This window comes from Odocoileus virginianus, chromosome 18, assembly GCF_023699985.2.
Source record: "Odocoileus virginianus isolate 20LAN1187 ecotype Illinois chromosome 18, Ovbor_1.2, whole genome shotgun sequence".
Taxonomy (NCBI): domain Eukaryota; kingdom Metazoa; phylum Chordata; class Mammalia; order Artiodactyla; family Cervidae; genus Odocoileus; species Odocoileus virginianus.
Window position 1 is genome coordinate 37,560,413 of NC_069691.1, and position 13,354 is coordinate 37,573,766.

Below are 13,354 nucleotides of genomic sequence, written 5' to 3' on the forward strand. Positions count from 1 at the left end.
TGGTTTGGAAAGATGACAGAGTTCTAGAGATGGCTAGTGACGATGGTTGTACAACATTGTGAATGTACTTATTGACACTAAATTATGCATACAAAATTGTTTAAAATGGTAAATTTTATATTATATGTATTCTACCACAGTTAAAAAAAATGAAACCTTTTACTGTATCCCTAATTTGGAAGTTGGGCTATTTCCTCCAGCCGTCTGAATGTCACTTTCTAAAGGCTCTATCCCACTCAACCACTGAAACCAGAACACAGTGACCATCATAGAGCTTGTCTTATTTAAACCCTACTCTAGATTCATCACATTCATTTTTCAGTGTTTCCTAAATTAGTATTAATTCCCTTGAAAAAAAAATTATTGAGTTCCTACTATATGCCGGGCATTGCTTTAGCTTCTGTATGCAACAGTAAACCAAACAGTTAAAAAAAATACTTCCCTTATGGACATAACAATCTCCATCTCTAGCAACATGTTAATATTTATTCAAATACAGTCAATATGAGTGTTATATGACAAAATCTCAGTCAAGTAACAGTAGATCAGCAGGGCACATGCTACTAAGTAACCTATTCTTACAATCTTTTTTGAATTTACTAAACCAACCAAAATTCTTGATCAGCTTCTTAAGAAAGATACTGAAATTAACTCATGTGTGTCAAATAATTTCAAAGGGCCTCTTAAACCTTGATGTACTAATCATAATGAATCATTTTGTTAGTTGTTTCTTATTCCATCTATTTATCCTAGAAGTCAAAAATAATGGATCAAACATAAGTCTCATCAAACCCAAATTGTTGGCATTGGCCAAAAACACTAAAGCAATATAAATCTTTGAAAATTAAAACTTATTATTTTCCTTTATTATGTGAATTTAAGAAAGGGACATATCAAAATAAGTAAATAAGAGGACTTTTGAAAATCAAAGAGATGTGGAAATTAATCCATGTGAGTGTGCCCTGGGAATATGGCATTTGCATTCTTCAGATGTTCCAGGACAAAGTAAGTTGTCAGAATATTGTGAGAGACCACACACAGAATTCTGACTTAGAAAATCCTCTTAGCATGCCTCTAAAATAAAGGTAAAGGGATCAAATGTTTATCCTTTAATAAAAGAAGACTACAGGTAAAAATTTATATTTTTGAAATGCAAACAGAAAGAATTCAAAGAATAAAAAAATGACTAAAAATGTAAAAATGGGATAGTACAGAATTTGAGACCAATTTTTTTTTTAAGATTCAAAGTATAGAAGAAGCAAGAACTACCTTAAGTGAAATTCAAAATTAAACTTATATTAATATACATTGGTGTTAAAATAGCATATTGATATTAAATTGATATTAAATAGGAGCTCTAGAGAGACAACATATGGGAGAAGCCCCTGAAGCCAAAATATCTTTTCCTCCAGATTTCCTTCAATATATACACTCCATGTGTTGTTTAGTCGCTAACTCATGTCTGACTCTCTGCAACCCCATGGACTGAAGCACGCCAGGCTCTCTGTCCTTCACCATTTCCTGGAGCTTGCTCAAATTCATAATTGAGTCAGTGATGCCATCTAACCATCTTGTCCTCTGTCGTCCCCTTCTCCTCCTGCCTTCAATCTTTCGTAGCATCAAGGTCTTTTCTAAGGGTCTATACAATTCATAGCCTTGAGTTATTTGCAGGGCTATTTCAGGAAGAATGGGACTCATGGAAGCATGACCTGTCATGATCAATGTATCCTTTGTGATCAGTTGACTGTTTTCCTTCAGTTACTAACTCATTCCCACAGGGGAGTTAACCTTTCCTAAGTTTTAAAATAGTGTTCATATATACGAATGTTTCATGTGTGTAAAATATATATGAATATATGTGTGTGTATGAGTGTTGTCTGTGAGAGACAGAGAGAGATCAGGATAGGCTGAACTTGTTTTCTTCCTTCCTCTCTTGTATCATTACTCCATTCTCTATCCCTACCGAGGTAAGCCATATCAACAACTTAAGATGCCTTTTTTCCTACTTTTATCTGAACTTACATAATCCTATAGAGATATACATATAAATATTTTAATCAGTTTTTTGTCATTGTTTCAAAAAATAGGATCATTATATATACATAGTTAAACCTTGCATACATCTCTTCCAGTAATCTCCTAGGACTCAAACTCATTCTTTCTAAGGGCTAGGTGTGTTAACATTTAGAAATAATCTTCCTAGGAGACTGTGATATATGTAGCTGGGTTTGAAAAACACAATTATGGAGACATTCCCTGATTTAGGGGCATTTTCTATTAATGGCCATTAAGAAACAATTCTACAATAAGTATCCTTGTAATGGCTTTACTAACTGGCATTTTATTTCTATGGGATAAATTCCCAACAGTAAATTTGATCAATCAAAGGGTTTATATATATATATATATATATATATATTTTTTTTTTTTTAGTAGGTGCTGCTAGATTGCCTTCTGAAGAGGCTTAACCCTTCACATTTCTTCCATCAATGTGGGAAAACGACTGCATCCATCTGAGTAGACTCGACAGTGCTATGGCGACTGACAATTCTGAAATTTCTGGGGGTGATATAAAAATGTTTACTTTCACTTATGCAAAATCATATACAAGTCCAGGCAATTCTCCAAGCCAACTGCCCTTGTGAAGTAACTCAGACTTCTTTGAATTTGGGGCTATCAACTCAACAGTCATCTTGAAGCCTCAATCATGTGAAGTCTCATCCACAATTATGATGGCAAGTGAGAAGGGAGACAAGCTAACTGCAAGGACAAGTAAGGGCTTGGACAAAGAATTCACACATGTGCATATTGCCCAGTGATTAGTCAGAACTAGTGAAATTGCCACATCTGGACTCCAAAGGGGTGGGGGGCGGTGCAATCCTGTGTGCCCAGCAAGAAAGACCAGATACCAGTGTACACTAGGTGTTTCTATTACATCCCCTTTTACTCCATATCCTCTCTACAATAGGTACTTTAATCTTTCAAATTGTTGCCTCACTGAGGGGTTTAAATGGTAACCTTGATAACTTAATTAGCATTTCCCTAACCAATATGACTTTGAACATTTTTCATATGCTAATTGACATCTTCAATTTGTTTTATGAATTGTCTATTCATACCTTTGCTTATTTTCTGGCATTAACATCCCTTTGCAGCTTTCTCATTTTTTCTGTCATAAAAACCTATAGTTACCCAAACAGATTACTTAATTGTGTGTAAATATGTCAAGGGTTGTAACATCGCTGTGTTTGTGCTTACGCTGTCAATCTTCCATAGACTTTCCTTCACTTCTCTCTCTCCCACATTGACCCAAGTCCCTTTCACTATTAAGGGGCTTCCCTGGTGGTTCAGCAATAAAGAATCCACCAGCAATACAGGAGACGTGGGTTTGATCTCTGAGTCAGGAAGATCCCCTGGAGGAGGAAATGGCAACCCACTCCAGTACCCTTGCCTAGAGAATTCGTGGACATGGTACAGTCCACGGGGTCACAAAAAGTCAGGCACGACCGAAGCAACTTAGCACGTACACAGTTTCACTATTAAAGGATGAACTAGAGGCCCACATCCTCTCTTAAACATTCCTGTGCTCACAAGCCTTTCTTTCCATGAATTTTCTCTATCATCCTCTTGGTGCTTAGTCTATACAACTCTCACCTGCTATTTATTATTTCATAAATATTCTGGGTTTTTTTTTTTTCATTTATTTTTATTAGTTGGAGCCTAATTACTTAACAATGTTGTAGTGGTTTTTGCCATACATTGACATGAATCAGCCATGGATTTACATGTGTTCCCCATCCCAATCCCCTGTCCCACCTCCCTCTCCACCTGATCCCTCTGGGTCTTCCCAGTGCACCAGGCCCGAGCACTTGTCTCATGCATCCAATTTGGGCTGGTGATCTATTTTACTCTTGATAGTATACATGTTTTGATGCTGTTCTCTCGAAACATCCCACCCTCGCCTTCTCCCACAGAGTCCAAAAGTCTGTTCTGTACATTTGTGTCTCTTTTTCTGTTTTGCATATAGGGTTATCATTACCATCTTTCTAAATTCCATATATATGTGTTAGTATACTGTATTGGTCTTTATCTTTCTGGCTTACTTTACTCTGTATAATGGGCTCCAATTTCATCCATCTCATTAGCACTGATTCAAATGAATTCTTTTTAATGGCTGAGTAATATTCCATGGTGTATATGTACCACAGCTTCCTTATCCATTCATCTGCTGATGGGCATCTAGGTTGCTTCCATGTCCTGGCTATTATAAACAGTGCTGCGATGAACATTGGGGTGCATGTGTCTCTTTCAGATCTGGTTTCCCCAGTGTGTATGCCCAGAAGTGGGATTGCTGGGTCATATGGCAGTTCTATTTCCAGTTTTTTAAGAAATCTCCACACTCTTCTCCATAGCAGCTGTACTAGTTTGCATTCCCACCAACAGTGTGAGAGGGTTCCCTTTTCTCCACACCCTCTCCAGCATTTATTGCTTGTAGACTTTTGGATAGCAGCCATCCTGACTGGTGTGTAATGGTATCTCATTGTGGTTTTGATTTGCATTTCTCTGATAATGAGTGATGTTGAGCATCTTTTCATGTGTTTGTTAGCCATCTGTATGTCTTCTTTGGAGATAAATATTCTGATTCCCTAGGAGAACTGAAATTTCCTGTTTTTCCTTGTAAACAACCATGCAAAGTGAATTTCTGCTCTGTTTGGCTGGAGAAATGACAGGTCAAAGTAAAAATTGAAAAGCAAAAGTGAAGGTGTTAGTGGTTCAGTTGTGTCTGACTCTTTGAAATTCCATGGACTGTATAGAGGCCACCAGGCTATTCTGTCCATGGAATTCTCCAGGCAAGAATACTGGAGTAGGTAGCCATTCCCTTCTCCAGGAGATCTTCCCAACCCAGGGACAGAACCCACGTCTCCTGCATTGTGGGCAGATTCTATTTTTTTTTTTCCATTTATTTTTATTAGTTGGAAGCTAATTACTTTACAATATTGTAGTGGTTTTTGCCATACATTGACATGAATCAGCCATGGATTTACACGTGTTCCCCATCCCGATCCCCCCTCCCACCTCCCTCCCCATCCCATCCCTCTGGGTCAACCCAGTGCACCAGCCCTGAGCACTGGTCTCATGCATCCAACCTGGACTGGCGATCTGTTTCACACTTGATAATGTACATGTTTCAATGCGGGCAGATTCTTTACTGTTTGAGCCACCAGGAAGCCCATGGCTGATTGATGTTGACGTTTGACAGAAAACAAAATTCTGTAAAGTAATTATCCTTCAATTAAAAAATAAATTAATTAAAGCATAAAAAGATTAAAGATAATACAGCCTAAGAGATGAGACAATAAAGGGTCCCTGGGACCTGCTGAGTTGTTTTCTTAGCAGGTTGTGTTGCTGCCTGTAGTGTCTGGAGCATGAGAATCATTGCAATTCTCATTGGATCAAATACTTCTTAGATATCTGCTACTCAAGTGTGCCATACTGAATGGGCAACATGAGAGTGCTTGATGCTGAAGTGGACCATTGGTGCTTTCAGACAACTATGGGTCCTCTTATTGACATGTAATACTTTCCATGGAACTCATGCAGATTAAAATATCAATATATCATCCAAGGTACTTTAGTTTCTCCAAAGAAGCAACTGCAATATTGAAAAGCTAAAGAGCAACATACGGTATACATAGAATTAATTTTCAATCAATTTACTTGTAAAGTGCCAATGAAAATCATGAGTAACTCACTTCAGAGATGAGAATAATCAGGAAGATAAGCTATTAAGTTGCTGCCCTGTGTATTAAACACTAAAAATACCATTCGAGACAGCTCATTTATGTGTTACAATACTTCACTCAGTAAGAGGAGTGGGGAGATGCTGAACAACAATGAAATCTTTTAAGCCTAAGTCCTCCAAACAACTTGATTAGTTTTCCTTCTTTGATAATAATTATTCTTCTGGCTTAATAGCTGCTCTTCATATTCTTAAATATTCTAAGTATCCTTGAACCAGGTCAGGGGTAATACAGGATAGAAAGCTCATGTCTGAAACTAAAATAAAGATACATTTTGGGTGAAATGATGGTTTTTATTTGGATATAATCTCAATTTTGGATTATTCCATTTATGTGCTAGTATATGCTAATTGCAACTAAATCTGAATACATGATACATGTTAAAAGTAAAACGGCAGCTTCAAATCCAGTTGCAAACATTAATCTCTGATGCTACATTGGATTTTTCTATATACATAAATATGAAACCAAAATGGAAAGAATGGTTTGCTCATCCACAATAATCAATAATCTACCTTAGCTTGTATTTCCGTGTTCTTGGTGGCCATGCATATTTACAATATCAATTATCACCAGTTCCTTTTTAGGAAGTCACTGCATTTTGGCATGTAAAAAACTGGAATAAGTATATTGCTCCGTGACCAATAACATATTTGAATCAAAGCTGTTATTACATGTTTTGGTTCTTACTGGACTGTTACATATATGGTAAATGGTGATTTGCTATTTCACTTTAACATAGCCTTTACTTTTTTATATTTTTGGTGTTATATTACGTTTAGAGTACATTCTTATGTACTCTAAATATGTGATCTGACTGAAAAAAGGATCACGCTAAATCTGCTAAGATGAATTAAATTAAGATAGAAACTCTGTCAGGTTTTAGGCTGTCACTAGATGGACAGCCGATCGTTCCAGTAAATTTTCACAATTGCTTTAAATGTGACACTTGGACTACATAATTGTTTGTTTTGATTGTAGTTGACATATCTGTAGACTTCCCTGTAGCTCAAATGGTAAAGAATCTACCTGCAATGCAGGAGACTTGGGTTCGATCCCTGGGTTGGGAAGATCCTCTGGAGATGGGAATGGCAACCCACTTCAGTATTCTTGCCTGGAGAATCCCATGGACAGAGGAGTCTGGTGAGCTGCAGTCTGTGGGGTCGCAGAGTGAGATACAACTGAGCGACTACCACTACTCTGACCTATTCCTACTGGCTGCAGAGTGCACTCAAAAATATCAACATTTTTGAGTATAAAGTTTCATGTATTAGAATCTTAAAGAAACAGCAAACTGGGTTTTGCCTTTTTCTTAGTAGTTCTTCAAACTTTCTATGAATAGAGTCATTCAAGGAGAAATTTCAAACTACAGATTCATGGGGCCTGCATGAAATCTTCTAAGTCAGACTCTCTAGAGTACAGTCTGAAAATTCACATTTAATAATAACCTGCCCAGGAGACTGTGATGTACAGCTGGTTTGGGAATCACAAGATGCGACCTTAACTCTCTTACGATTACAAATATATTCTTTACATAGCCAAATAAAAATATTAAAGAAATCAAAATGTGTTCAACTCTTATCTACTGCATTAAAATTGATATTTTAAAAATAATTTTTCATACTTGTTTTGTTTTCCTACCATTGCAAAGTTTATTCATTTGGAAATTTCTAGCTCTCCACTTCATTTTGCTGCCCAAGGCTCACAGTAAAAATCTCTGTTCCGATTCCAGTGGGGCATGCTCCACGGATCAGGGATAGTTGTCAGACAGTAAGAGGGAGAGGTACAGGTTGGAAGAAAAGTAATAAAGGTAAAAGATCTTGAGTAATCTTTGGGCAAAAGGACATTGCTATATCTTTTCTCTGAATTTTTCTCATTAAGATTTTAGAAAAAGGTAGCAGATAAAAAATTTTAATTGCTCCAGAGAAGATAAGGCTAGTTGTATTAATAGAATCAAACTTTCTTGAGCTGAAAGTTTAGGGGAAATTTAGTTCAATAGCTGTAAAATCCACCAGCCTCGTACCCCGTAAGTAGCTCTTGAAGCCAGGCTCCGCACCATGAGCACTCCAGATGCTGACTGGCTGGGCAGAGATTCTGAGAGGCAGCTCATAGTCAAGCGGGGAAGAAACTGTATTTAGATTTAAGGTAAACCTGAATTCTTATGTGTATTATATGCCATGTAATAATAAAATATTCTCAGTTACTTAAACTAGGTGGCTTGGGCTACTATTTCCTCTTTATATACAACCTCTCATTTCATTTTTCCTGTCTTCTTTCTCTGTTGAGATTGCTATTAATATTCCTTTTAACATGATATGTTCTTAATTTGAATATAGTAACCTTAATAAAAGTTTTAGAGTTATAAAGGAAAAGCAAGAATAAGCTTGATCGAAAAAAGAAAACATAAAAGGGAAAAAGCAAACAATAACTTTAAAAACTAAGAGACATCAAGTAAAATATGTAAGTAAAATAAATTTTATCAATCTATACAATACATGAAAGAACTGACTTTTCTCATTAAAAGAAAGAGATCATCAGGCAAACAGGTCAAATATGAAAGAAAACTCAGTTATCTTACTTAAAATTACACATTTAAAAGAAATGTGAAATGCTGAATAGAAAGGCTAAAAGGAAGGAGACAGACAAATGCAAACCAAAAAACAATTAAGAGAAAAAAAAATCAGAAGTGATTTTTTTTTTTAATCAAAAGGTAGAATCTTTGGTTAAAAGTACTAGATGGAATAAAAAGACTATAAGAAAGAAAAGGCATAAGTGATAAGGAAAGTATGCCAGGCTACAAATTCATATGTACCAAGCAAAACATCCAAACGCACAAAATTATCAGATTTATAAGGAGAATTTGGTAAAAATTTAAGTTGAAGTATGATATTTTCAGTATACTTCTCTAATAGTAGCACAGAACAGTAGGCAAAAAATAAACGAAATTGAAATAATGTCAGTACATTTGACATGACAGATACATATCACTATAAGTGCTATACTGTTTATGGATTTGAAAAAAAGTAGTAAGCAAAAGTGAAAGTCACTCAGTAATTGGACAGAATAGTAGAAAAAAATAAAATTGAAATTTAATAATATCATACATTTGCTATCACAGATATATCATTCAGTGCTGTACAGTCTATGGATTGAGATAAATTTACTGATATGTCCACCATTTTAGGATTATATAGAGTAGTTTCACCACCCTGAAAAGCCTTTGTGCCTACCTAGTCATCCTTCCCTTCCCCAGCCCCTGAAAACCACTCATCTTTTAATAGTCTTCATAGTTTTGCCTTTTTCATAATGTTATATAGTTGGAATCGTGCAATAGGTAGCCTTTCAGATCGACTTGTTTCACTTCCTAAAATGCATTTAACATTTCCTGTGTCTTCTCATGACTTGATGGCCTGTTTCTTTTTACTACTGAATAATATTGCATTGTATGGATATACCAGTTTTTTTTTTTTATCCATTCATTAACTGAAGGACAGCTTGATTGCATCCAAGCTCTGTAAATTGTGAACAGCGCTGCTATAAACATCCACATTCAGGTTTTTGTAGACATAAGTTTTCAACTCCTTTGGGTAAATACCAAGATGTAGGATTTTGGATCACCTTTCACCTGATGCAAAGAGCTAACTTTCACTGATGCTGGGAAAGATTGAGGGCAGGAGGAGAAAGGGGCAACACAGGATGAGTTATTTGGATGGCATCATCAACTCAATGGACATGAGTCTGAGCAAACTCCAGGAGACAGTGAAGGACAGGGAAGCCTGGCATGCTGCAGCCCATGGGGTAGCAAAGAATTGGATATGACGTGACTGAGAGAATGAACAACAAATAGTAAGAGTATGTTTAATTTTGTTGAACTGAAATCAAGATGTTAGAGAGAGATGTGCACCCATGTTCACTGCAGCATTACTTAAAAAGCCAAGAGATGAAAACAAAAGTCTATCACCCAAGGCATGGATAAGGAAAATGTGGTATATGCATACAATGGGATGTTATTCAGTCATTAAAAAAAGAAATCCTGCCATATGCTTTAACATGAAAGAAACTTGAGGATACTATGCTAAGTAAAATAAACCAGTCACAGAAGGCCAAATACTGCACGACTCTACTTATATGAGGCATCCGAAGTAGTCAAATTCATAAGATTAAGAATTAGAATTGGGCTTCCCTGGCTGCTTAGCTGGTAAAGAATTCCCTGCAGAGCCCTTCAAGATGCCGAAGGGAAAGAAGGCCAAGGGGAAGAAGGTGGCCCCGGCCCCGGCCGTGGTGAAGAAGCAGGAGGCCAAGAAGGTGGTCAACCCCCTGTTCGAGAAGAGGCCCAAGAATTTTGGCATTGGACAGGACATCCAACCCAAGAGGGACCTCACCCGCTTTGTCAAATGGCCCCGCTACGTCCCGCTGCAGCGGCAAAGGGCTATTCTCTATAAGCGGCTGAAAGTGCCTCCTGCAATTAACCAATTCACCCAGGCCTTGGACTGACAAACAGCTACTCAACTGCTTAAGCTGGCCCACAAGTACAGACCAGAGACAAAGCAGGAGAAGAAGCAGAGGCTGCTGGCCTGCGCTGAGAAGAAAGCCGCCGGCAAAGGCGACGTCCCCATCAAGAGGCCACCTGTCCTTAAAGCAGGGGTCAACACTGTCACCACCCTGGTGGAGAACAAGAAGGCTCAGCTGGTGGTGATTGCTCACGATGTGGATCCCATCGAGCTCGTGGTCTTCCTGCCTGCCCTGTTCTGCAAGATGGGGGTTCCCTACTGCATCATCAGGGCAAGGCCCGGCTGGGGCGCCTGGTCCATAGGAAGACATGCACCACCATAGCCTTCACACAACTCAACTCGGAGGACAAGAGTGCCTTGGCTAAGCTGGTGGAAGCCATCAGAACCAATTACAACGACAGATACGATGAGATCCATCGCCACTGGGGAGGCAATGTCCTGGGGCCGAAGTCAGTGGATTGCATCGCCAAGCTAGAAAAGGCTAAGGCCAAAGAACTGGCCACCAAGCTGGGCTGAGTGTACACTATTGAGTTTTCTGTACATAAAAGTAATAAAAAAAGCTGCTTCAGCTGGAAAAAAAAAAAAAAGAATTCCCTGCAATGCAGGAGACCCCAGTTCAATTCCTGGGTCAGGAAGATCCCCTGGAGAAGGGACAGGCTACCCACTCCAGTATTCATGGGCTTCCCCTGTGGCTCAGATGGTAAAGAATCTGACTGCAATGCAGGAGACCTGAGTTCCATCCCTGGGTTGGAAAGATCCCCTGGAGAAGGGAAAGGCTATCCACTCCAATATTCTGGCCTGGACAATTGCATGGACCAAAGAGTCCATGGGCTCGCAAAGTGTTGGACGCAGCTGAGTGACTTTCACTTTCAAGAAGTAGAAGGGTAGTTTCCAGGTGCTGAGTAGGGGAGAGATGGAGAGCTGCTGCTTACAGAGGGTAGTGTTTCAGTCATAAGATGGAGACGTTCTAGAGACCTGCTGTATATCGTGCTTATACTTAACGATATATGATACACTTAAGTTTGTTTTAGTGTTTAGATACCATATTATGTGATTTTTTTTACCACAATAAAAAACAAATCTACTCTCATGCAATGAATAAAAAACACTCTTAGAAATATCTTTTATACATGTGAATTTAAATAATGTAATAATATAGCATGATATGTTGAATACAGTCATTAAAATAATACTGTCCAGATTCATAATCACAGGTGGCAGTCCTGGAAACACCACTCATTCATGTAAGAAGAGTTTGGAAAATGAAGACACTTAAGTATTTGTGGTAAGAAATAGGAAAAGAACAAAATACAGAAAACAAAGAAATGAGAAAACAGAATGGATGTTGGTCCAGGAGGACTGTTTTTAGTTTCACAGTCCTGGAGGATCCAGCAAAGGGCTCTAAAGAAGGCACTAACAAAAGGAAAGAGGTGTTTTCATACAAGTAGTCTGAAAACAATACACAGAATAACAAAGTGAGAGAAACGTGGGACAGGGCACCAATTAAAATATTTTGCACAAGCCTAATTGGCAAACATGTTGCACCTGGACTACAGCCATGCTGCCAAGAACACAAAGTAAAAAAAAAAAAAAGATATTTTCAGAGAGACAGCAGCGAACAATGGCTAAAAGGATGCAGAAAGTGAGAAGAAAAAAAGGTAAAGAAAAGGATGATTCTGAAAAGTCAATTTAATGCAAAGCACTGCATGTTCAGTCACTGAAAAAAATATGAATGAATAAGTTTTGATTTATTTTGACAAAAATAATGGCTAAATTTAGCAAGTAGCATTGATAAGGGTAGCTGGGAGAGATTTTAGCACTGATTTTCACATTCTACTCCTTGAAAATGCAACTTCAATTTTAATCTAAGTATGTCATCTGTTGGGTGTATAAATCCAATGTTAAATATATTTTTCTTACATACCCCCTATCAAATGCTTCTCTGTAAGCCACAGACGTAGAAACAAGAGGGCCACTTCTGGACTAATTTCAAATAATGTCAGAACACAAAGTCGAAATGCTCAGCAAGATGTTTAAGATGCCAATATGAACCTTGGAGGGCTGGAGGTTGAGTAAATATTCTTGGCAGAGGACAGAGACTTGCTATCTTCTGTATGATCTCAGCCAATTCTCTTTATCCTTCCTAGACCTTGGAACTCTCATCTGTAGAATGTCCAACTCCTGTTGTATTAAGAAAGCCTCTAACATGTGAAGTCTGGCAACATTTCACATACAGAGCATCTGAAATTAAGGAGATACCATGTGGTGTTTATATAAATCTTGTTCTAATATCCACGCAATAAGTTCCCAGATGGGAAATGCTATCTTAAGAATAAATATAGCCTTGTACAATTTTTACCACTCTTTACAATCGCACATTTACTCCATAGTCATATATCAGATATTGAATTTGGTACTTTACTTACAGTATATAATTCTTAGAGCATTATGGAAAAGTGATTATTAATTACTCTCATTTCACCAATGAGGAAATTGAGGCTCAGGTTTAATATGCTGCCATAGATCATTCAACTGATAAGAAACAGAGTCAGAATACCCAAGTCTATTGACTATAGCCTATGCCTATTATTTTCCACTGAATTATGTCTTATTTACAGCATTCAAATATTATTTAGGAAACAGAGTTGAACATGACACGTTGCTGCCACTGGAAACAATAGTCCAAACATTAAAGCATTTTCTATTCAGTTATTACAAACACTTATTTAAGTGCCATCTATTTATATCTTAGCTACTTATGATGCAAAACATTTTAAAATGCACCAGCATTTCTACAGTTTCTTCCACAGAGTACATAAGTCAAAATATGATTATTTCTTGGTGATTCAGTCTTATTGTCAAGGTGCATTATTAAACTGCGTGAGTGTTTTGTTTTATATACCTTGATAATGCTTTATACTTTCTGAGCTTGTATTAAGTAAATTGGACTTCTTCCTCTATGGATGACTGTCATTTTTTCTCTTTCATACTAGTATGCTCCATTGTTTCTAATCTGTTGCTTCAGTTTTGCTCAAATTATGA

General features: G+C 37.5%; 1 long non-coding RNA gene and 1 pseudogene across 1 annotated transcript in view; one reads left to right on the top strand and one right to left on the bottom strand.

Annotated features, from left to right (window-relative positions):
- LOC110151460 (uncharacterized) overlaps positions 1-13,354 on the bottom strand; it is a 537,693-nt gene that overhangs the window by 362,958 nt on the left and 161,381 nt on the right. The gene's annotated exons all lie outside the window — the stretch shown is intronic.
- LOC139039429 (large ribosomal subunit protein eL8 pseudogene) lies at positions 10,024-10,877 on the top strand (annotated as a pseudogene).